The sequence below is a fragment of the Struthio camelus genome, chromosome 2, assembly GCF_040807025.1.
Source record: "Struthio camelus isolate bStrCam1 chromosome 2, bStrCam1.hap1, whole genome shotgun sequence".
In the NCBI taxonomy this organism is placed as follows: Eukaryota; Metazoa; Chordata; class Aves; order Struthioniformes; family Struthionidae; genus Struthio; species Struthio camelus.
In genome coordinates, this window is record NC_090943.1 from 68,097,624 (window position 1) to 68,124,387 (window position 26,764).

Consider the following 26,764-nt stretch of genomic DNA (forward strand, 5'->3'; position numbering starts at 1 on the left):
ACTCGGGTAAACTCCAGCAGTGGTTGACTATGACAAGATCTGCCATAAACACATTCCTTTGTCTGCTGTCTTTCCTGGAATAGCTTGAGGAAACTTACAGCAGTTTCCATGTAGAACAAGCTCTATTAGAAGCAAAGTCTAAAACCATACATTTCAGAACAGATTCTACTAATGCAAGTCCAACTCCATTATGCTCTATACCTCAAAAGAACTAAACCGAAGGCTTAATGCTGCTAAGAAACATTGAATTGTCAGCCCTCTCTTCAGAGATAAGGGGTTATCTGAACAGCCTCTCAAGTATTTGCTAATCAGAAGAGTAAAATCAAAATGAGGGATAAATTAAGCAAAACAGAAACCTATTCAGGCAAGTAACAGTGACAACTTCCTGTCACAAATGCATTATGGGCTATTGTGCTATTCTTTGAGATGCCCAGGCAAGGGGTACTCTGAAATACAAAAGGAGTTTTACTAAGTTCGTATTATTTGCTACAGTAGCATGGGCACTAAAAATAGCTTTGATGTTTCTGGGGATATATTTTATTATCCTGCATTACACTGTTGGGCTGAATTGCAAGCTTTCACATTAAAATGATTGCATTTCCTTGGCTCTTCATGAAAATGAAGGAGCTTAACGATATTAGAATTCCTAACGAATTAAAAAAAAAAAGGACAGACAGACATCACACATGCATATACAACAGATGCACTGGAAGGGAAATGCAGTCATAACGCTTCTTCCAGTCTACAGTGAAATATATGCAGAACTGAATGTGAATTCCTACAGCAATCCTAAATATACAGTTCCGTTACACATTTCATCATGTTTCAGAGTCATTTTTTCTAAATTAATCCCTTCATGCAAGTGCTCTTGTTGAATGACACAGAACCATTTAAAGAGTTTTATATTATTATAGATGTAGAATTTAGCACTTCACTCCCATTTGAAGTAAGTCTGCTTTTGTCACACAGAAAAGCTTCAATGACACATTTACATCTTTGTACATTTTCAGATATAATCACGATCCATTATTTATGACAAAACAAAATCGTCCCAGGACATTTAAAGTTTAAATTCTGATTTTACAGCTACAATAAAATACCATCTGTCTCATCAAACTAGAGAGACTACTAAAGTAGTCAAGGTGAACAGTTCCACAGTAACAGACAATAGAGTAAAAACCATGCTTTTCTAATGAGTTTTAGATTCGGGCTCAGCCTCTCAAGCACTTACTATTGCATACCCTACTCCATACTAAGAACGGCCTCAGCTATGATTTCAACATGCTACCAGCTCTGCAGCAAGCAAGAAAATCCAGAGCAGAGGAATCATCATCATTCACTTGGTAGCAACTTTTCCTTCAGTTAAGGAAAGAAAAAAAAAAAAAAAAACACCACACACACATGGAGGATGGAGGGGAGAAAACCCAAAACACCTAGTTAATTGAATTTACTTCTGCATGAATATAAAATAGTGATTTCCTGTTTGTCCTTCACACACCTGCTGAACTCTGTAAACAAAAGGAGAAATGCAAGCTTTTAAGGTATACCCATTCAGACTTGCCATTCATTTTCACCAATCAGTGCAATCCTGCTTTGACCCAGTGTCATGAATCACCTCCATTAAGGAGAAGAGTGGACAACAAAATACAGTATTCCTGCACATCAAAGAGCAGTCACCATTATCTGAACTACCAGAAACAGTGATTTCTAGTGATCACAGTGCTCTGCACAGGCTGACACGGCCCAAATTTCAGCAAGGTTAATTGATACTTGCTGTATATTGCACTTGCTCTACTATCTTGCCTCTTCTTCCACAATAACCAAGCTATCATTGCTATCAAGATATCATGAGCTATCACTGCTCAGGCTTCAGTGTGTTAAGTAGGCATAAAACTAAGCATAAAGCATATGTCAGCACCACACAGAATGCAAAGTGAATGCTCTTCCTCTGAGCTAGTGACTTTTTCAGGCTTTCAGGAAAAATGAACACTTCTAAAGATAGGAGGCATCCATCTGCACAGCCTCAGTCAGCTGCCTGCTAAAGTAGAGACAAATCATGAAACTCCTCGCTTTATTATGTCATACATAATAAAAATATACACAAGTTCAAGGAGCAACTGGACATATTCACAAAAGAATATCCTCTAAGGGTTACCGAAGTATGTAGAAACCACAGGTGGCTTAGGAAATCCCTGAGCAATGAACAAAGACTGGAAGAGCATTAAGAAGAAGTACTGCAGACGATTGCTCCGCTCTTTTACTCTTCATAGGTACCCATTTTTATCCACTCTCAGGAACAGAATATCAGAGTAAATGATGCTTTAGCTTCACCCAACAGATATGCTCCTGGTGTGGTCTAGATTTTCCAAAGTAACCAGCTCCTGGCATGGAAAAATTTCATTTCCTTACAAATGATCAGGTCAGATAGCCAGTATCATTAAAGGGGCTAAGAATTAGATTTCTAGACATCAGCATCAAGTCTTGGTTAGCAAGGATACTAGCCAATAGAATTTGGAACTTCAAAACAAGAAAAAATAAACCCCATATATTGGCGGCACTGCAAGTAAAAAAAAAAAAAAAAAACACAAAAGCCACATAGTTCTAATGATGTTCTAGTCTGAACATCACTTTAATAGTACATCTTAGTTTCTTAATTAATCCAGTTAGCAAATTCCTGAGAAAGATTTGCCCTAAAGAAAGCATCCCAAAAGCTCCTGCCCATCTCATCTCAAACCAACGGCATGGAACTGACCCGTAACCTCTCCAAACGTGTACGTGCTACTTCCCCTCTTTCCTTCAGCCCAAGTGATTATTGAAATCTGTACTTTAGACATGAGAAAACAATACTAGGGACAACACATGCACCACAGCTGACCAAATCCATTCATAAGATACACCCTTAGCTTGTTTCCTGAAGGCAATCACTCTCTGCCTCTGATGCTAGTTCTTCCATCCCTTTTGGAATCACAGCCTTCTCTCTTTGGCTTTATGCCCCTGACCCACACAGCCTTCAACTGACATATTAGCACCCGTGCTGGAACCAGGGAGACCCTTACCAACTTCCCCGCAGTAGCTCTGCTTATCAGGCCCAGCCATGCAGTCAAGCATAGCTGTTGGCAATACCAGCTGTTTCTGGCTCTCTTACATCTCTGCTGAGCCTGAAAACACTGCTCTGTGGTTCATCGTTCTTGTGATTGCAATGAGGTCTGAAACCATCCTTGGATTGAATGCTCTTGAAGCAATACATAAAACAGAAGTTAAGAAACATTCCCACTAAGTCTGCTCTTACACTCTTCTCATGTATGCATTCCCAATAACCTGCAAGTTTGTCAACCTGTGCTCACTCTCTCTCTGTTTTTGTGGTCACAAAGAGTGAGGACAGAGAACGTGCACATGTCCAGCGCAGAGCTTTTACTAGCAAAAAGTGGTGTTATTTGTAGTTTGACAAACACTTTCCTCACAGAAATAAGCAGCCTTGCAGAACAGCTGGCAGTGATCCACTGAACACCGGTTGTCCATAGACTACCATCTGAGAGTGGCTGGTATAAATAATTTCAGCTGAAAGTATAAAATAACTGCTCTATCCCTGCTACATAGAATACATCCACTAAATAGACAGTTTGACATTGGAAGACTATCTCAAAAATCCCTCTTTGTTGTTACAGATTAGATAGCTCTCCAAGGGGTAGTGAAGACTCAGCCATTTGTGCATATCCAAAGAGGTCCTTTGCTTGTAATATAATAACCCTGAAGCATCAGTGTCTAGCTGACAGCAATTATTTTATATCATGCAACTTTTAAGGGCTTCAACCATTCAAAATATTGCAAAAAAGAATTCAAGTGACTTATGATTTCTCGAACTCTTGCAGCTTTCCTGCAGCAAGAGTGACACTACTAAAAGAAGAGAATGCATCACTTATAGCTTTCAACTCTTATTTTCTCAGCACCCAGATAGTTTACAGAAAAGAGCAGAGACTGTTTTCAGGGGTTTTTTTTCCTCCTTTTTTTAAAAGCTCACACAAGATTCTCCACTACAGTTCATGAATTTCTTATTTAATGCATAAAACTGTGCCCAGTTCTTTTTTCTTTTTTTTTTTTTTAAATCATCTTATGTAACCCACTATGCCTGCTTTTAAACATGGAAGGACAAAGTTAATAACTGAGCAGAGTAAATTTACAGTGGCTGATTTCATGCTTAACTTCTGCTCTAGACAACAAGGAAGGAGGACTTCCAGCTGAACATAGAAAAGAGCAAGTCTTAGAGATCACAGCAGACAGTTATTTCTGAAATCCTGCCAGGAACTTGAATTTCTCTCTGATTTTAGGATAACATGCTCGATCTGTGGCTCTCAGATTCCTTACCTCAACCACATTTATCCCCTCTGATGTTTCAAAAAGCTTCAACTAGAGAGCACGGCTTCCATTTTTGGTATACATAAGCTGACTGCAGACCTCTCATTCGCCACATCTTTTGTTTCTGTTTCTTCCATGGGCCTACTGATGTTGACGATAGGTACTGTATTCCCTACTAGGTACTATAGATGAAAGTCTTGGCCACACTAGACTGAATAGGACCCTCGTATTAGATTCTATCTGGACCAGTATTCAATATCCATTTAAGTCTAAGTGTGAAGTGAGTCATTAAATATTTTCAGGGACTTGGTCTTATTTGCTAAAATAAACCGACCTAAGGTGATACTGGTATGGAAGAACACTAAATAGTCACATGCACAGAATCCCATGGAACACAACATAATTCTTAGGCAATATTTGTGGATTTGTCAATAAAAAAAAACATAGTTTAAAATAAATGAGGTCCTTCAATTTTGTGGATTCATAGCACAAGGCTGTCATAACTTTTTATTTGCAAGCTTCCATACATACCCTTTTCTTCTGCTTTGGAAAACATGGAATCTGATAAGGAGCTATTTGAGCAGATTTTCTTCCCTTCTGGCATTACACTAATCAAACAGCAGCTAGAGCACAGCCACAAAGAGTAGAGGCAAGGGAGTTAAGTAAATTTTATATGGAAAAAAAAAATCATGCTGAGGCACTCCCTCCACCTCCTCCCCCCCAAATTTGTACAAAGGGTTGGTGCTCTTGGTCTTTCCAACTCCCTATCTAGAGGCTGGCATTTTGCATTTACTGAAGCTATTTTCCCCAAAGTTGTATGTGTTTTTAAAACATATGTACATGCGATAACTTTATTCTTGGTGAAACAGAAAAGCCTCTTTCATTTTCATAAAATTTGCAGTAGTACTCGATATTTTTCTCTTTAACGGCAGAGCACCAGTATATGCTTTGAGCTAATATTTCTTGCCCACACGTTTGCCGAGGGTTTCTGCAAGACGACAGTCATTTTACTTTCACTGCAATCTTTCAAGACACAATAGCATAGAAGCCAACATGAAATATCTGGACAATGTAATCGGAGAACAAAGACCAGAATCTGTTCATAGTAAAAGAAGTGACATGACTGTCATCATTTTAGTCTTAAAAGAAAAAAAAATTTAGGATTAGCTGTAAGCTTGTGTAATGCATTAGCCTTGCCTCTTTTCCATTCAAAATACAAAAAAGGAACTTCCTATACAAGCTAGTTAGGCAGGAGAAAGTGTTATCCTCTGTCTATTATACATCATAAAAACTACTTGTGTAAAGTTTGGTAACAGACTGTAAAAACATTTCAGTGGTGCTATGTCTACAAAATGCATGCTAAATGGTAGAAAGGGAAGGGGGGGAGGGGGGGAGAAGCTTCCAAAGACAGTCATTATGCACTCAGCAATTGTCCAGAAGGTGATAAAAGTCTATATTTTCAGGAAGACCACACTTCTGCTCATCCAAGACTATCATTTGTAAAATGTCCTGGAAGCAGTGCCTTTACACATGTGATTAAGTGCAGTTATTTTAGGCACACACGTAGTTGTTGTGGAGTAACTCTGGCATCTCTTATGCAACATTTTATGCAGCAGAGATGCTCTCCATAATCCTGTTTCCTTCACGATGAAGATCTAGAACTATGCAGAACCTCTGTCAATTAAATTCATTTATCTGAAGTGCTAAACAATTTAGGAGAGTAACCTTATTTTAAAAGCATCTACCTTGTAAGGGTTACTTCTCATTTAAAAAAAAAAAGTTTAAAATTCATTCAGTGAGTAAGGCACTTTAGATAATATCTACTTTTAATGACAAAAGCTTCTTTTTCGGGTCTTTTTAAAGAGATGAGATTGTCTTCATCGCATACTTCTAACCTTTCCCCATATCCGCTGGCACAATTCTACTTTCAATGTGTTTCACCTTCAGTAGAGACAAATTCTAGAAGGTTTTTGAAAGATGGGAAACTGAGAACAAGTTGTGACCAAGCCATTATTCAGCTTTTAAATGGAGTCACTGCTGCTGTTCCCATTGCACTTATCTTGGCAACATTCTTAAACATAAGCAGGTAGAGATTTAAAATGAATCTCTTCTGGTGCAGACACAAGAAGACTTCCAAACATTTTTTTTTTTGGTCAGAATTGTGATGTTACCAAAGTGAAAGTATCACACGATTCAATTTAGGGCGTGATCGCTTGGAAGACACAAAAGACAAGGTTATATATAAGCCACAGCACTTAAGTCTTACCTGGTGTTAGAAGCTAATTTTGTTATAGGAGGGGTACTTCTTCTAATGCCACTTACATATGAAAACTTATTTGTCTTTCAGGTTTCCTAAATTGAAATGAAACTAAACACTGTTTTTTTCCCTTTTTTCTCCCCACTACAGCAGGCAGTATTTCCTGAAAGCTTGAAAAGTCCAGCATCGGGGTTTGTGGTTATACTCCAAGGAGTATTTTGGTGTGTCGTTCCTTTACTGAAGCCTAGAAAATTCAGGACTGAGAAGAGCTAATAAATCATCTGCCTCTCTGTACTTCAGGGTGCTCAGGAACTTTCTCCAGCCATAGCAATTGATATAGCAAGTACGGAGCCATTTATACACTGCGGAACTCATCAGCCACACAACATTTATGGATCACCACAGCCAAAAAAAAAAAAATTCCCTCCCAATTCCTCTCCAATACTATTTTCACAGAAGTTAGTCTAGGCTACCGGTGCTTTCAACTTACGTTTGTTAAAATATACATTGATTTTTCTTATCATGTTACAATTCATATTGTGATATTCCATACACCATGGATAAAGTAAAGAACCGTGGCAACAGCATTGCTTACAGCTGCTCAGATAGCTACAACACCACCCAAACTGTGTTATCAGAGCAGAGGGAAGGTACTACAGGCAGAAATCTGACATCCAAGTGGCAGTTTATTTTCTTTTGTAACTAACCACAGTCAACTGAAAAAGTTGGATACATGAAATTGTCCACAGCTACCCACAAAGTCAAAGATCCTGCAAGAATTTGTGGTTTATACTTAACTAGCTCTTCAGTGAAAGCATAACCAAGAAACTGCTCAAGAAGGAGCCAGATATCCTGACTGCTGAAGATAGTTTCAGGTAACGGAAATTAAGGCAAACTTTGGAACATTAATCCTCAAGGCAGAACATTTGTTTTACCATCCCGGTTGACTAGGTGAGACAGAAACAGAAAGGAAGACTCCAATCTGTATCAAGATGGTTTCCCACCCTAAAAATCTGTATCAAGATGGTTTCCCCACCCAATTTGTATGTTGCTTTACTGTTACTGGGGAAGTTTTGTTTAGCTAAGCCAAAAGCTATAAAAACGCAAGTTTAAATTTTTTCCCCACAAGATACACTTTTGCTCTCATTCTGATTTTCATATTATTCCAGTTTGAGAATCTCAACAGCAGACCAGAGCCTAAGAAGAGAAACCTGCAGTATTTCTCTTCAGTACCCTGAGAGGAGTATCTGCACTTATTTTGCTGCTTCAACTCAAACACTTCAAAAAAAACACCCCCAGGTAGTATAGAACAGGAGAAGGAACAGGAGAAAATAAGGCTGATAGAAAGAGTAATGGTGAAGACCTCAGGATTATTTCAGGTGGTACTCTATGCTGAATAAGAATTAGGGCTTATAACTTGAGAACAAAAAACAGCAAGGGCCCTGGATTCAGTTTGCTTTTAAACCCAAAAGTTTAACCTCCATGCATTTAAAATCTGAATTTTAAATTAAAAAGCAGGACTGGACACTCTCCTAAAAAGCTGAACACTACTTGTTACTTAAATAATAAATACATCTACCCACAAGTTATGTTCATGCTCTGTGCTCCTAATATAGCTGTGAGAATTCACAGAAGAAACAGATGGACAAAGTGGGTTAATTTCTTTCCTCAACATTCAATATTTTAGCATTTACCTGTAAACCAAAGCCCCCGTTTATAACAAATATGTTGTCACCACTGTTGCTTTATACTAACTGGTGACAGATTATGTGATTATACACGGAGTCTAAGGATGCAGAACTGAAAGGGATCAAGCCATCATTCTTTCCTACTAGACATTTGACTCACTCCTTGCATCTCCAAGGTACCTGTAGGTAACAGTACCTGATCCAGCTTTCTCTGTTTCTTCCACTATTTTCCTTTATTAGATATAAATATTTAATGTAACAAAATTAGAAAAAAAAAACCTCTTCTCAGAATTGCAATTAAATTTGAAGTAGATGAGGTTCTCATCTAATATTACCTTTATTTTAGCAGTTTCAGGAACTGAAGCTAAACAGGAGAAGACACACAGAAAGTTGCTGGAAACAGTTACCATCAAGAGAAGTGAACTAAACTTCCTTAATAAAACTAAGCCATAACAAGGTAAGAGAGAGTCTTCAAATAAATAACGGATGAATTTTCTTCCATACAACAAAAAGGATTAAACTACTCTAGAGCTATCAAATACAAAGATACAACTATCTAAAAATATTTAAAAACAAGTCAGTGACTTTTGTAACAAGAAAGTAGAAAAACTTCCAAATAGTTTAGGAGAATAGAATAGGGGAAGACATATGTTTTAGACTGGAGAGTACCTTACTTTCCAGGTTAGTCAGACTATATCCTCCAAGACTTGATCCCACTCTTCTCCCCCTCCCCAGATCTTTACAAAGTTTTCTGACAGTGCAGCTTCTTGAAGTGAGAATTGGCAGCAGCACATCATTTAAGATATTTGAATAAGCTAAAGAAATACTTTTTCCTCTGGTCTCTTTCCACTTTCTGAAAAAGATCTAACTTATTTTTACGACAACGTGAGTCAAGCAATACAATATCTTCCTCTTTTTCCCCGTCATCACTAGAGGTTAGCATTAGATAGGTTACCCATGCTGAAGAAATGTATATGGCCTGTTCTGGAAGCTCTGTTTTGTACTTAGCACCAGCATGTTTTTAATCGGAGGGAAGGTGGAGGGAGTGGATCAGCAGAGAGTGGTTATAGGTGAGGTTTGGTTCATTTGATCCTTACAGTTGTTTTGCATGGCGAAGTGGTTGCCTCAAGCATCGAAAAGATGGTTAACAGGTATAGATTAGGTATTCTAGGTGTATAACTAACCAAGACGTCGCTCCTCAGGGGCAGGAGCTGTCTTTACTCTACCCTGAAGAAAGGTTCACAGTTCACATGAAGATGAAGCTCCAAAAACAAAATAAAGCAAAAAAAAATTGCATAACTGTCTCAGAAGAGAGATGAATCAGTCTGTTACCCTGGTTTCATTTCATGCTAATTAGAGTAAGCTCCTTCTGAAGTATTGACTTCCTGTGGATATAAGTGTGAATTGTGCCACATGTTCAAATTCCTTTGAATAGAGCATATCAAGTGTGTCGGAAAATATGTGAAAAAGCACTTAAGAACAAAAATCATGAAATACAGTTTTTCCTTCTCTAGCTGTTGTTTTACATGGTAAAGACACTTTTATTGTCTAGAAATTATAATTGCATGATGGAAATTTAATATCTCAGAGCTAAATTACACACCTAGAATTTAAGTTTTAAAATTAGTCTGAGTGCATGCCCTTAATAAATGTGGTTTTAGGTTTACTTCACACACAAAATAAATTACGTTAAAGCTTTCATAAAGAAAAAGGAGAGAAACAGCGCTATCAGAAAAGGGAGGTTAACCAAAATGACCCTGAAACATCAGTGATTGCACTGCTCCATGCAATGTTATTTCAAAATATGATGCGATAACTCATCATCACAGAGCAAGGTTTGATATTCACGTTAAAAATGCATTTATGCATTCATTCATGTAGAATCAACATATAAAGCACCATGTTATGCATTCAGAGTCAGCAACATTTTGAATCTCTACAGGCCTTCCCTCAGGCTATTAGTCTTTTACCATTGGTTCAAAAATTGCTATATAATCAGAAATACAAGAGTACGTAGATAGCTCTCTAGAAAGAATAAATCTTCATTATATACCTGGTATTAATAAATATCTATCACTGGAAAAAAACTGGTAATAGAAGGACATTACAGACTAATCAAGGTGTCCTTGGCCGACCTACACAGTGGAATTTCATGTAATGAGGACCATGACAAAGTTTGCGTTCCAAAACATTTTATGTCATTTTAACCTTGCCGCAGGCATCAAGGTTAGTGTTAATCACTGCAGTCCCAAGTCATTAACTTTGAAAAGCTAAGACCTAAAAGAGTACACTATTGAACTCAACAAAATACCAGGAGTTGATAAGTAGGCTCTTCAGCTGAATTCATTACTGAGACACTGCTCAGCATGGGCTTCTTAGAATAAGCAGCCTTACTGGACATCCTCTGTACACTACAGAATTGATAAAACTCAAACATCCTATGTGAAACAAACTTGTTGACCAGACACAAATTTCAATTCCTCCACAAAACTAAAAATCTAAAGTGCTATAGGACACCAAATGAGCAAAGATAAACAATTTAATTGTTACTTATTGTTTAAGAATGTTTATTCTCTATATTTCACCAAACCAGATACCATATTTTATTTATTAACTCAGGAATGACAACGTATCACCTAATAAACCCTGTTCATGCTTAGTGGGGATAATAGCTGCGTGCAGCTCTTCAGCATCTGTCATCAGCAGGCCTCACAGCACCTTGCAAAGGAGGCAGCATCATTCATTCTCATTTCCAACACAGCAAATTAAGACCTAAGCAGGTAAAATGAATTCAACTAGGTTACCATGTACACTGTTGACAGTTCGAGAACCGCAGCTTGGTATAAGTCAGTCTAATGCTCTATCCTCCAGGCTTCTCAAAAAAAGGCTTATGCAAAGGCACCACAAACAAGCAGCCTCCACCTCTGGGCTGGGCACTGCTGGGGAGACCCAATAGGCTATACTCCAGCTTTTTCGTCTCAAAAGTCGAGGAAGGTTAATCCTGAGACAAAGCCACGCTTTGCAACCAAAAAAACAAACCTGGGCAGTTTCCACATAGCTGTTTCCTGAAACTTTGCAAAGTAACAACTTGTCGTAACAAGGTCGAACTATATGATACCAGAAGCCTCTCATCCAGAGTTAGGACAACATCAAGTGCCCCAGACAACCTTCAGCAGAATCCTCTGAAACGATTAATTCGGTGTTAATGGCCACAAAGTGATTGCCACATTACCCCAAGGGTGGGCTCAAGAACATCCTAACATAACTTCTCACCCTCTACTTGAACTTTGTGAACGCTGTGGAAGCCATTGATTTAAGAAAAAAAAAAGATTATGTCAATTTTGCCAGATGCAAATTGCAGAGTGAGGGAACAAATAGACAGTGATAATTACTGCATTGCAACCTCTGAACTGCCTCACTATGGAAAGATGAGATTTATCCACAAGCTTTAAGTACGTATTGGTGGGGGACAAAAGGGGAAGCCATCACACTTTTGAAACTGGCACCTCACTAAAACCTTTATTCCACAAAGTAAACGATGGTAAAAGGAGTCAAAAAGTTTCCATTCGCTCATACTCCATATGTACATGAACTTCAGAGTGCAGTAAGCCATGAAAAACGCCTGAGTTAGATTGTCTTGTGAACTAACATGTAGCTTGGCAAGAATTTCCACAATAAACCAGATCCAACTCTTTTTTTTTTTTTTTATAATATTAAACACAAATGTAATTTATATAATTATCACAAAGTGAGAAATATCTGGCAGAAGAAAGAACAGGACTTCAGACTCTCCAAGATCCTTATTCCCCCTCTTCCCTGACTTCTCTGATATTTCCCAAGCCAGTCTGTTCCTGCTGGCAAGACTGACTTTGCAGGGTTTTCCCAAACACAATTGTAACACAGATCACTGCTAGGGCAGTGGGTCAGGCCCAGGAGACAGACAAGGTGTGCAATACAGGGACTTCTCCAGCTCTGAGTACAGATCCTCACTAATCACTATCTCCTTCCATCCCTTTTCCACACAGGTACAGAAATACCCAAACCTATAGATCTCCTAAGAAGGAAGAAAAGTCCTGCAACTGCTTAGGAGTACACTGAAGCACCCTATAGTCCCTTTACCAAAATAAATAAATAAACCCATCAACAAGAGCTGAATACAGTTTTTATATTGGACGAGCCTGTGTTGCATTAAAACTGCATGTTGAAATTACTCAAATCTTTTGCAGGATTCTCTCTCAATTTCTTAAAAAGTATTTGTTCCCTCTACTTGAACCATCTCTAAATCACTTCAAACCTTTTTGTAGCACTTAATATTTCTGGCTGCTTTCTATTCATGCATCATGAATAGATGGATGTGATCCTGGGAAATATGCTCTAGAGGACCCTGCTTGAACAGGGAGGTTGGACTACATGATCTCCAGAGGTCCCTTCCAACCCTCAACCATTCTGTGATCACATCCTACTGCCCATCTTATTCTGCCTGCTTCTCCTTCTCCAGCTGAACTGTTGTTTAGGGATTGGCCCATCACCTCCTTTTATTCTGCAGCTTCTATAAATCTAGAATAGGCATCTTCATTCAGGATGGCCTCACTGCAATGGGTCATTAAGCAGTAAAGGGAGCAGCTATCTAACTGGCTACTGCCACAATCAAGCCAACACCATCTTAAGTAAAGGAGCATCTAGAGGAGGAGTCAATATCAACTTTGTTTAGGAGATGGGAAAACAAAATGTCTCACCTAAAATTGCTTTGTTAGAGCATATAAGATTATCATGATCTTAAACTGAACTTAAACCCGCTGTACTTTCTGACCGAAGTCACAAATATACACTTAATTTCTTGATCCTCAGTCTTAGAGTAAAATATAAGCAGGAAAAACACTCTGCCCAGGCACAGCATCAAAATTAGCCATCAGCAGTAGATGTTAAAACAGTTTTATATAAACTCAGCCTTCACCCATGGTAAGCTCCCTGCAACACTGAGTTCTCTGATGGTCTCAGCTCTTAGCTACACTTAAAACAAAAACGACCTTCTTGCCCAAAAATACACCAGGACCTTTCCATAAACATCCTAGAAAGTTTTGATGTCTTGCAGTCTGAAGACTAAACTTAATGAGTCAAAGTTAAGTGAAACTTCTACACCTCTTCTTTGTAAAGTTCATCCACTTAGATCCCCTTCATTTTCCCTCTACAGTTGAGAGGTCTGGCAATGAGTCTCTCATAGTATATGTTAACACTGAACAAGGCACAGTCAGTGGAAGCAGGTGTAAACACTGGGAAATCAGAGGGGAATGGAAAGAGGAGAGGAAAAGTTTTTTTTATTGATTTACTCTTAAGAGACACATGATTTCACTGTCATCGCAGAATAAAAAACACTTGCTAAACTAATTAGCATCTACTCTCCAATATGTCTAAGTACTTTGGCTATGAAACACCTGAGAAGAATGCAGAATTCTTTTAGCCACAGCTTTGTCAACTCCAGACTATTTATAAAAACACAAGAGGAGAAGACCACCTCATCTCAAAGAACTGGAGATAGTAATACCATCACTAGAGGCCTAATCAAACATGTAACACTTAAAGCATTCATAACAACAAACGCATGCATAGGAAATCTCACTAGATGCATAGAAAAGTGAGGATTAAAAAAAATTAATTTGTGCGACTTCAGCTGAAGGAGGACAAAAGCATCTAGAACTGTCAGGAGGGATTAGGTTTTTTTGCAAATAAGTAAAGCCTCAGTCCTGCTCAGGCCAACACCCTCCTCTCAGGGCTCCTTCTGAACCACTGAAGTCTGCAAACTTCAAAGGAAGGAGTTTGAGCACATGAGCTACAAAGAAAGTGATTTTTTAATGTTGGATGCTACAGTGATTTTATCATGAAAATTCCTACGTCTGGTTCTGCCTGCATGATTTTTGATAGCCTCAGATTTCCAAGCCCAACTATTTGGTAAATGACTCACCTTTCAGCATAAAGTTTCCAGTTGCAAGGAAAAGCTGAAAAACATAACACAGCCCCTTTCGGTTCTCTCTCAAAAGAGATGACAAATGAAAAAGAACTCATTAATATTTTGTTTTGAAAAAACAAAATCCTTCCTTGTCATCCCACTGTTTGGGAAGGGAGAAGTCTGAATTATTAAACAAGTTAAGATTGACCAATTCTGAAAATCCACCTTTAACTTCAGTCCAGAAGACAAGACTGCAACCCCAGACAATTTTGGAGATTGTGAATCTCCAGAAATAATCTGCTTACCTAAACTGCTACACTCCACAGGTCACCTGCTGCACAGAATGCAGATAATAAGGACTCAGAGCTCTGATTACCCATGTCATCTTCAAAACATCATCAACCAAAATATACACTAGCAGCTGAAAAGTCCTTCATACAGCCACCAAATCCCAGAAGCAAGATCCTTACTCGCTCATTCATTAAATAAGATGTATCATTCTGATGGAATCAAAAGCCTTCTCAAATTACAGGCAATGATTTCAGGAACTTGGCAATCATACCCTTGAATAACATTTAAAGAATAAAAAAATAAACATATACAGAAGCCGTTGATAGCAGCATTTAAGATATTGCATTTGTGTTCCATAGAGGCTGTGTCATCAAGATCACTTTTCAGTAGCCTCTTGTACTCAGCATTTTGCTCGTTAGTATCGCTTGAGGCCTTTTTAGAAGCTTTGTTCAGCAACATGACAGAAGATTTCCTGTCCCTTATGTGACATGAGCTCTTAAACCTTGCCCTATATAGACAATCTCCAAGCAAACTATGCTGCTGCAGTGCATGAACTGGTGAGAAAATTTTCTTTAAAGGTTTTAAATCATCATAGGCATTCACCCCTGTCTTAACCGCAGAGCAATAAAAAAATTGGTGATGATCTGAGATTTTTATATAAGCCACCATTAATAATTGCTCCTTCCTTCCAACCCTCCCCTGCCATCCCAAACACACACCCTGAAATGCCAATTTGCTAGAAAAGTCCTATTTATCTCTCGGATAAATAAACTTTCATAAGATGACTATTTCAGGTACAAATATATATCAGTCATAATACTAACAAAATAATCATATACAGCTCCATAGTTCCAGAATATGGAACAAGAATAAAAATCTAATTTGTTTGGTGCCATCCGCACAACTTACATATCATCACTCTTTCAACAGTAATTGATGTAAAATACATAATGGACATCTGGGGGTCAGGTTCAGCTCATTAGCAAGATGATGTTTGCAGCACAGAAAGAATCAAGATTCCCAGTTTTCTCAGTTTCTCTTATTAAAAAAAAGGCAGGAGGTAGAGACAGGGGAAAAAAAAAAAAAAAAGAGAGGCAACTTTTAAAAAAGTAATTAGCAACCACTTAGCAGATCCCATCCACTTAATGAATTCGGACTGAGGGGACAGTGATATGTTAGGGCCACAGTCAAAAAACAGTCTAGCAGCATTTGCATAGTTACAGTAGCAGGATAAAGGATTTCCAGCATGAAAAACAGTCCCTCTCCTAATGTTTATTTCTATCAATCTTCATAATCTATACTTTTTAAGAAGCGACTATCAGTCACTCTCCACAGCTGAAACCCTGCTGAGAGAGAGGTATTTGTGCAAGGTTGCCACAGGCCCAATTACAATACGCTCCCCCTCTTCAGCTCACTTCTGCCTGTAAGCTACTCTCAGCAGTTTGCTTTTACAGCGGGCAGCAGCTGCACAGTCTAAATTTCAATAACACCTCTTTGCACATAAAGGTCTGTTCGCATCAGGTTTTTTTCCCCAGAATACATCCGTTTTCTACAAAGTAGCCATTCTACAAACGGCCCTGAATGATTCAGGATGAAGACCTAGTGAAGAATATGCTTGTAAAGAAAAAGCTTCCTACTTTAGACTTGCTTAGTTCAAGAAGCAGCAGAGCCATAGTTCTCAGAATGACAGCCAGATGCCAGAAGGAAAAGCTACAGCCACAAGATGATCTCCCTTCACTAAATTTAAGCAGCATGCTAGAGTCCTTTAATGACAGGCGTTTAGCCAAATTCTTCAATGTGCAATTTCACAAGCCAGCCTAGGTGCAGAGAGCAGAGGGTAACAACAGTCTAGGGAGTTTCACAAAAGCTATGCAACAATGTATTCATTCAGAGACCCAAAGTAAGTCTACAACCCCACAGTTTCAGTGTTAGCCATATGCATAATAGTTAATTTAAAATCCCTCAGGTGTGGTATCCTCATCTGCCGTCACACATTTGGACTGCATCAGAGAGCTAAAAGAAATTTGAGGTTTTTACTCAGGCTCACTACAACAAAATCAGAGGGAGTATGCAAGAGCCCAGTGCAAGTTAAACACCAACAAATGTTGAGAGTTCATACAAAGTAACTCTATTGCAGACTCAGTCTCACAGAATATAAACTTACATGCATTTTTTTCTGCCCTTAATTATGGGCAGAATGGGCTTTTATGTAATGCCGTTGAAGTTTACCTCTAACTTCAAGATGCTTACGCCCATTCATCTACACTGAACTCAACAGGGCAGGTGTATATACATGCAGCAGGACTCTAAGTTAACATTAGGCACATTTACTCCACAAGGCAAACTTCCATCTAAGTTAGAACCTGAGCCTTAGTTTTTCAGGCTATTCCTCTCAGCCCTTCCAGAGGCTCCGGTCTCTTCCTGAAATACCTAAAAACCTTCTTGAAATAGAACATCAAGGGTGAGTCAGGTTCCCCAGGAAGACAGCTCCTCCTTTTTGCAGCAGGAGCTGTGAATCATGCAGATATTCCGGCAACAGAGTGAGTGAATTGCTGTCTCTCAGCTGAGACCTCTGCTTGCCTGCCTGAGCTCTCCTCTGCTGTTTCAGTGCAGAAGGAAACAAGTGAGTTTCTGAACAGAAACCGGGAGGAGGCTGCTATATAGAATGATTCATTCAAAACATACAGAAGTCATCAGCAATATTCTGAAACAGATGTGAAGCTAGTTTACAGATATCTGACTTGCTAAGAGCAAGTCTGAAGCTTAACCATAGCATGCCTGTGTTCTTCTGCCAATTCCATTGAATTGCAAAGCAGTATCTCTTCTCCTTTAATACAGAAAGTTATTAGTATGATTCATTATACTACTCTGTGATTCTGCGATTATCAGATGAGAAAGAGTCAAACAGTCCTACAGACTCTGACGCAGGCCATTCAGACAAGGAGGTTTCAAGCTCTCAAACATCACACGCTCAGTTTTGTTCTTCCAAGTGAATGCTCCAGAGCTTAGGCTACCAAGTCAGTCTCACCACTCATATCTGGGCTATGCTTCCCAAGCCAACATGCTCCTTCTTTTCCATTTCCACTAGCCAGCCCACCCCACAGAGTGGGAGAAATACCTTCCACTCCAGGCATGCAGGGACCTGGACAGAGCAGGGCTTCTTCCAGCATCGCACCTTTCATTTAGCAAGCCCAATAACAAAAGCAATTGCTAGTGACAAACCTACTAGATAAGCTCTGTGGCTCTGCTCCCATACTGCTTCTCAGTCTAGGATTTATTACTCTACCAAGGAAAAAAAAGAAGGAATCATTATTTTCCTAGTATCGTTTGCTCTAAAACACCCTGAAAACACTGTGAGTGAAATAATGTTACTGAAAAAAGAAAGGTAAAGACCTACCTGTCCCTACTCAATTTCCTTTTTCCCCCTCCAACATAGAACTCTGCTTAAACCACAGGTATCAGTCAGCAGACCACAGCCTTTCTTTTCTAGAGCCATCAATTATTCTACTATCTCTAGCAAAGAGCAGCAAGAGTATTTCCTGCTGCAATGGCTTTAAAGAGATATGAACAGAGAGACCCTCAATGAAACTGTTTCTACACTTAGCCAGCTGATAGGACTTTCAAAATAAGGAGACTTAAAAAGAGTCTCGAGTGAAATTTTCTTAGCAAATATGAAAATATCACCAAGTATTAGAATATACTTATGTTTTCAGATATAGTGGCTTGAAAAAAAAATCAGTATTAGCTAAAGATTATTTGCTTTCTAACTGTGAGGCACCACTTTCACCTTCTTTTATTATACATTTTCCTCATGAAAACACATTAAAGCCAACAGCCCCCCGTCTTCTCCAAGGAAAGCTCCCAAACAGTCCTTCCATCAGCATCATTCTAAATTCACCCCAGAGCTCCACCCACAGAAACCTTTAATTTTAACAAGTGCAGATATGTCACTAATCCTTCTGCAGTCAGAAGGAGTTGTGTGCTTTTGCTCTTAACTAATCCAACCCAATACGGGCACAAACATCAATGTAGGACTCGGAGGGCCTGATGTTAAATGGATGGGACCACTACACTATTCACACACCAGCGGGCTGCAAATCCCTGTGCTTGCAGCTGCAAACCCACAGCGTGGGCATAAACACGCAACAGTCCGAACATTTAGCTACACCTTTTCCTTCAGCAAATCTACCCCTCTGTCTCTGTGAGAGCTTCTTGGCTACTACATACTTCTTGTAGCTCTTTTCACACTTACAAACCAGTCCAAAAGGTAACTCACCACTTGGTGAAATGTAGTAGCTACTTCAAAGAGCATAAATGCACAGGCTCACCTGCCCCTTTACTATGAGGAAGCACTTTCACGTTGAAGATCATTGCATGCTCTTTCATGTTAAAGCCCTATTGTATCCTAGAAAGCAATTACACTACGCAAAAATGGCACCTTCTCACCATGCATACTTGCTTTCCAATAACAGTCAGCATCATCTTCACTGATCTGAATTATCAAGGCGCTTTCTATTCCTGTATGTACTGAAAAGGCAGCATAGCCTTTGAGGAAAGTATTCTGACATATCACTTCATTGCCTCTTTTTCAACTGCTGAACCAAATTACTTTCTCCACAAAACTCAGTCCCACTGAAGACAATTAAATGCATCTGTGCAGCCTCATAATCACAGTCACAGGTGTAAAAAGGCACAATTTCAGAACAGGTTATTCCACCCTGTTAAGTTTTGCCATGTGTTAACACTCAACAGCTGCAGTCCTTGAGATTTCTTTTGCAGATTGAAGCCATTTAGGTATTTTTGAAGGCCTTGCCTTAAGCTCTAGCCCAAATTATGCTAAAAGAGAAAGTTCTTGTGACTCTTCTGTACTGGCACAGGATATAACACAGGTCATAGGAGCTGTAGTCGTCCAGCTTGGTGCCACACAACTAAAACCAAAAACCATTAGTACATTTTAATGACACCCCAACAGCATTCAATTTTTCCTTTCAGCAGGAATTTAAACACAATAAATACCCAGAGGAGCTATTTAAGGTATCAGTAGTCCCAGTTCAAGAATACAGTGTGCCTCCAATATTCTCCTCTGATTTCTGTCTTTCACTGCCTAGGGCTATAGGCAACTAATTCCTAGAAACATGAAGGCACAGTACAATGGGTAAAAAACATAATGAATAAACCTACCTACACCACATAGCTGAGCCTTTCATTTGTACATATCAGGGCTGCATGAGTGGAAGACATGGGATGATTGCATAAGCTGGCCAGTGGAAATTTCTGGTGTGGGCAATGATACATAAAGTAATACTTCCATTTGACTTCTGGGTCCCAAAGGGAGTTTTGGTGATGATACTGATTTACGCATTTCTTTTTTTTTCTCCCCCCCCATCCCCCCACGTTAAAGCTGAGCACACCTGGTCTAAAATCAAATACAATAAATACAGAATGCTGATTCATTTTTACTACTTTCATAGTAAAACTTCTCTGTAAAACACTCTGCATAGTTTAAGGCGCTATAGATTTCCTAAGTCCCAGTCTAGTGCTCTATCCATTAGTTAATAATCGCTCGGTAAAAAATATTTCTACAACAGCTCATATTTAATCAAAAACTACTTCCCTAGACAGATACAGAAGACAGAAATAAAGATGAACACAAAATACATATAGCAAAGGCTGCAGTGAAGGGAGAGAGGGAAGAGGGGTTGTAAGGAGAAGACTACTTTTTTACCACCTGTCTACCAAGCTTTGCTGCTAATATCATCTGTGAAATCTGAAACAGTACATTATAAAACTTATGTTGGGGAGAGGGGACAGCAAGCTACTAGCTTAAAAAGAAAACCCACATTTTCCAGGGTTGATATTAACAAAATAGTGAGTCCAAAATTACACATTAATTGTATTACTCTATTAATAGCCCAAATTACACAATAATGATTGGACTCCATAACGAGATGGTTCTGCTTTGAAGGTGGTCATAAATTGTAAAAAAAGGAGAAGAAAATGAAAGATATCTAAGCTGTCTGAAGGGAGTGCTTCATGACAGATATATGGCTGCCATTAAGATGCAATACATTATTACCTTAATTATCCCTAGTAATAGTTTGGGTGAAAGCATAAGCTTCCTTAGGAAAGAATGGTTTACATCTCCCCAAGAGCAAAACTAAAATCCCCTCAGATGAAGGTTCTGTTCAGATATAGCATGTTATTAGGAATTACACCCACCTTGACTCACTGCTCTCCAGCAGACTGTCTTCACACAGAGAGAGCCCTAAGGAAGATCTGGAGGAGCAAGGAAAGCAACCAGCTTGCTATTGGCAAGGACACCCGTTGCTGGGGTGTGCCAGGGGTTCCAGTTCACATGACAGGAAATGCAAACTGCTCCCAATAGAAGCAAAAGGGCCTAAAATCGCTCTCAGAGTCCCACAGAACTGCTGGCCATTTTCAAGAATTTTCCCCAGACTGAAATCTCTGTCTTGCTTCAGTCAGTGAGAGAAAAACCTCTCCAGACTGCAGAACTGAAATAGCTTGAAAATAGAAGACTAGAGAGGATAGAAGACCTGGAAGAGACAATGTCAGACACCTATATTCATAACCATGCTTCCAAATGGAAAATGCTAGCTGAGATTCCTCAGTGTTTTCCAAAAAGTGGAATTGTGTAGGACAGTCTTGTAACACTGTCAAGAATACTTTATCCTTCCCTGTCTACACCGGGTGACATGGCCAAGATCTGTTGTAGACCAAAGGATCCTGAGCTTACTGATGACCTCGTGGGAGTCAGCATTGTTCCCATGATGTAATTCCTCAGAGCTCTCCTCCATCCCATTGCTTTTTCTCCTCCCCCCACCCCCAAGGAAATTTATATTCAAATATCTACACCAAAGAATACCCAGGTAACAAGATCATGGATACAAGCAGGTTACTTGAAGTAGGTGAGCTAGGGAGCACCGTAAAGACACAAACCTAGAGTCTCTAGATTGCATTAGAAACAGCAATGTCTGAGGAAAGAAACTCATAATAAGTAAACCAAGGTAGCTGGAGCACCTTATTCAGCTATATATCATGGTATCTACAGACAAGAAGGCAAGACTTTCAGGAGACAACTCCATCTATGCAAAAGAGCTACTACAGTTCCAAAAACTTAAGTTAAACAATGGAATGTTATTAGCACATCACTTAACTGCTTTTACTTTTCCACTGTTACACTGCTGGAAGCCATCCGTTAAGTTAACCTGCTATAACACCAAAGCTACAGTTGTAAACTTTGCCCCCAAACTGTCAGAATTTATTATTTCGCTGTGCAGTGTTTAGTTTTAAGTGTGGCACCAAGGCTGTTCTTGGTTAGGCAAAGTGCTCTTCTCTGCTGCCTCAGTCCATTTCCCAGTGCAGGGAAAGGCAGGACCTCACTCACCATGTTCCAGCTGGCAAGGCCTCCCAGCTGCTCCATCTCTAGGATCAAGGAGCGTGACCAACACTGCTCAGAGAGATCTCCTGGATAGCTCAGCGAGCCACAAGGATGCCCAGAGGTCTCTTTTCTCATAAACTGGATCATTTTGTACATCTCATTTAAGAATCCCTGGAAGACATTTTTTCAAGAAACCCAATTAGTTCTAAGCCCTTCTCTCCCTTCCTACAATCTGATTTTTCTCCCAACATGTATCTGGGCGAAAAAACTCATGACAATGGATTTTCCTTTTGGGTTTTGGGAAAATCCCCAAAAATAGCAGTAGTGACTGCCATTCCAGGGAGAATAAACTCTGTAACTCAGCACAGAAGAGCAAAACCCACGCACACTGGAGAGAAAGAAGGAAGGTTAAAGTTTGTCTAAACAAGCTTGCTTTAAGAGAGCAGAGCTGAAATGTAGAGTTTATGTCATCACTTCCTCAAATAACTTCTCAATAAACTTTCTCAATAACTCTAGCAACTGATGGACTGTCTATGGTTTGACTTTGAAATAGCTCTCTACTGCTTTTCCTCACACCATTTCCCCCATATGTCCCTTAGTGAATACACGTGTGAGAGGGGAGAAACTGCTACATTACACTTTAGGGTTCTCACCCTACTGATGGTTAGGAGCAAGCTACCATTTGACAGCCCAGCAGTACTGAGCTGTTAAAATTCTGCCTTCAGACAAATTTCTCTGTATTTCCCCTGCTCGAAGCACAAAATCCTTTTTGAATGAATATTGAAATAGGAGAATGGCATAAGTTCCAGCTGCCACTAATGGAAATGACAGTTTCAGTGTTCATCAGGTAGATTCACAGATTTCAAATGCGTAATTAAGAATAGGTGTGGAGGCAGTAGTCATTTTAAAAGGGGTGGATTGATTACTGTTATCTACTCCACTACATGTGAAATAAGAACAGTATTAGACTGTATCCAGTAACTCTTCCCTGTAAAATTGCTGTTTTGGTTGGCTTATCCATGGTCTTTTTTCTGCATCTCAGGTTGATAACCTCATTATTTCCTGTCTTGACACCAAATAGTGCTGCTGTATTTCAGGCAGCACTACATGTAAGTTACTATTCATTGGGGTCAGGAAATCTTCTGGGCTTTCTCATCTGTCCTGATATAGTAGGAGATGATTTTAACTAGCACTGTTGTGCTGTCAGCAGTAGTCTTCTATGGGAAAGTCATCCCATAAGATCTGTCATAGGACAAACAGAAAACATTTCAATGCCTGGACCTGGATTCTCATCTAGACTAATGATGCATTATCTTGACAATTTTCTGTGGAAAGGCTGAGACTAAAACTTATTTATGTTGAGGTAAGTAAAAATCAATTGAATTTGCATGTTCTTCTATTCTTTCTTGAATTGATTTGTAGTGCCTGCTTCCTCACTCTTCTTTCAGAACACCAATACACAACTTGTCTGTTGCTTCTTCCTCTTCCCCAGCTACCACTTCATCCAGGCTCAGTCCTGAATTCCTTTCTGTTAACCTGGCCTCTGGTGTGCTAAATGTTCTGCACAGTTATATAGAGATTTTGCAAGATTTGATTGTGATGGACAGACATTGGCGTGTTTACCAGCCATCTCAGTTTGCAAGTTTTGATTTGTGGAAAGAGGTGAGTGTACATTCTGCCCTCCCTCCCCCAACACACACCCTTTTGGATTATCATTTTGCAGTTCATCCCCTGAAGATTACCTTTTATCTGTGAACCACAGACTGAGAAACACTCTTAAAATTCCCTGCTTTTTAGGATTTCACCCCTCTTCCAGAACTGAATGACAGTTTAGTGAGCTTTCTGAGAAATAATCACTGCAGCAGTCTACAGTACCTTATCCCTCCCTAAGATGTTAGTCTTCCCTTTATTGTTATTTCCTTTATTTTTGCAGTACCAAAAGATCATTCGGGCACATTCTGAGTAATCACAGGTTTTCTCTTAGAAAAACATGAGCTTTTTAAAAATATGGCTGTAAGGAGTGAGAACTAAAATAGGAGGAGAACATAGCTGTTTTCATTTTTCTAATTAGAAGCTTTTACTAATAAAGGCCTGAAACCAAGCCTCCATGGAATTGCTGCTGTGGCTCAGCAGAAAACAGAGCTCAAAGGAACATTTGTTGTGTCAGATATCCGCTTACGCAGTCAGCTGTGAAACTACTGTGATAGCAGGCTACTTTCTGTGGGTTGCCTTCCCAGCTATTCCCTCTTTTTAATTGTGAAGTTTTAATCCCTTCAGCTCAGCCCCAGCAGGTAAGCAGAAGATTCCCACATCAGATGAAAAACCTTTAAAGTACAACTTGTAAGGCAATGACTCAGCCTCATCTGTGGCAGAAAGCTGTCCATCACAGCACATCCCAACAAAAATTCCTGACTGGAGAGGTGTTAGGGAAGGCAGAATGGCAAGTCTTACAGCAGAAAGACCACTATGGCACAGGCGCATGGAAGTGCTGACGCTACTTTTGCAATGTATCTGTAGCATGGTATCCTCAGTACTGGAGCTATGCACCATGGCTCCACACCTTAAAGCCTATACGACACACTTTACAGGCTGCAGTCTGCAACTCACATGTATAAGAAGTTTTACTATTTTCTAAAGCTGTGTACAAATTCAGCAAGGTATCTGGCGAGAAAGATATTAATCCAAATGCTGCATATATGTGGAGTCCTTCAGTTTAGAGTTGATGATTTAAAACTCCAAAATGGACTAGAATGAAGAAAGTGCAAGAAAGATTTAGAGTCACATTTGCAATCCTTGCCCTCAGTCAGCTATATGTGACATTTCCTCATGTGTTTAAGGATCTAACCCTCAGTTTGGATATTGCAATGAGACTTCAAACAAGTGAAATCCTCAATAGAAAGATACAAGGATTAAGGAAGTAATCTATTCCAACGGTAGCAAAAACTTGCTGCAAGACTAAAATTCATTTCCATTTCCAATTCTTGGAGGGTCCCTATGGGACATAGATTTTTCATTAAGCAAAGTAGAATTTGATTGAGGTTCAGGCCACAATGAGTCCACTTCAACCTACTCAACTGAAAATAGAATGGAGGAGATGCTAAATTATATCATTTGTATATTTATTTGGAGCCTTATTCAGCATAAATACATGAATTCAAAAATATGCCATATTTGATGCCTGTGAATCACTGAACTATGTCCAATTTAATGCAACTTCCTCTCAAAACGAACTGAGTCAACTAAGTGTGTAGCCTGTATGGTGGCATAAATATTCATGAATTGCTGAGGAAGTTAATAGGATCAATAAGAGTGCAACCTAATAGACTACATTACTCTTAATAAGTAAGGATCCAATTCTGTCCCAAGCTATGTCAAAAAGAGTTTGTCATTGCATCTCAGCAAGTCAAAAGAGAGAGCAAAATTGCAGAGAGCAAGTCTGCAAGTCTGTTGTAACCTGAAAGGAGCACAGGTGGTTTAAGAATCACTTAGACCTACTAACAATATCTCAGGTGTAGTGAGAATGTTATCATGCCATCTAAGAACTAAAATTAATTTTACAAAACTGCAAAGGGAAAATGTAAGTACATATTGTTCCTAAAGCGTTCTTGCTGTTTTTAACATGAGGAAAAGTTAATCTAATTTTTCCCTACTATCTCTACTGCTGGCTCATTGTTCCCATTTTGCTTCATTGAGCCTTTGCAATTAAATCACTGCCTGCACAGTTAGTTTTTTTGTACTGTTCCTTCCTGCTTCAGTGAGGGTCTTCTGTACCTTACCCTGCACCTCTAATAACTGAGGGCTCCCACAGGCTCTTTTGGTGATTCCCTGTTTCACACAGGTAACATGAGTATTCTCCAGACCATTGAAAAAGAGACTTCTTCTGTCGCCATCACACACCAACAGGACAGGGAGGGCCTGAACATAGCACGCAGCAAAACAAGCTAAGCTGAGCCTGGGAAGAAAGAGGAGAGGTGCTGGACTGCAGCTGAGCCTGGGGAAAGGAGAGGAAAAATTTTCTGCAAGTGTTTATTTAACTGCTGTCATCTTGTTTTTTCTCAATACCCAAATCAGTAATTAATAGTTTATGGTAGTCAACAATAAACTCAGTGAAAATCCACAAGACACTCTTGCCCATGACAATAACTGGTGAGGGACATGGGCAGTAGCCAGCTCAGGCATGGTCAGGGACTGGCATCACCGCAGTGACTTTGAGACTCGGGCGAGGAGCCTTTGGTCTGGCACTGGGGATTTGTGGTGTTGTAAGTGTTATGCATGTTGTGCATGGGGCTGGTTGGGGGTGGGGGAGGAGAAAGTGCGAACAGGGTCTAAACATGTAAACAGGGCAAATAGAGTCTGAGGGGACCTGAGAGCTCTTGCCAAAGGGGAAGGGGATGAGGAGAAATCAGTCCTTCTCCCAGGCCATCTCCCAGTGTGGATCTATGAGCAGCAGCCAGAGGTTGCCAAGGGGCTGTGACAATCCCAGAGAAAAGTGCCCTGCCGTGCCATGGGGTGCCCAGGCTTACTCCAGGACTCAGGGATGCACCAGGACTGCTCAGCAAAGCTGGGGGGGTTAGGCTGATGGCCTTTGTTGGAGTAAAGGGCTGCTAACAGAGGCTTAACCACGGCCAGGCGCAAAATAGGGGCCCTGGGCAGCAGCAAGCAGAGCTGCAGCAGTCCTGTCACAGGGGGCACGGAGCCACATGGGCTACTGCGGGAGCCACCGCAGAGCAGGGAGACACAACCCTCAGGGTGAGGAAAGGGAGGACTCAGATTACAAATTAAAAACAGAGCCCCTCAGGCCACCCCAGTTACAGGAGGTAAGCAGCCCTGTG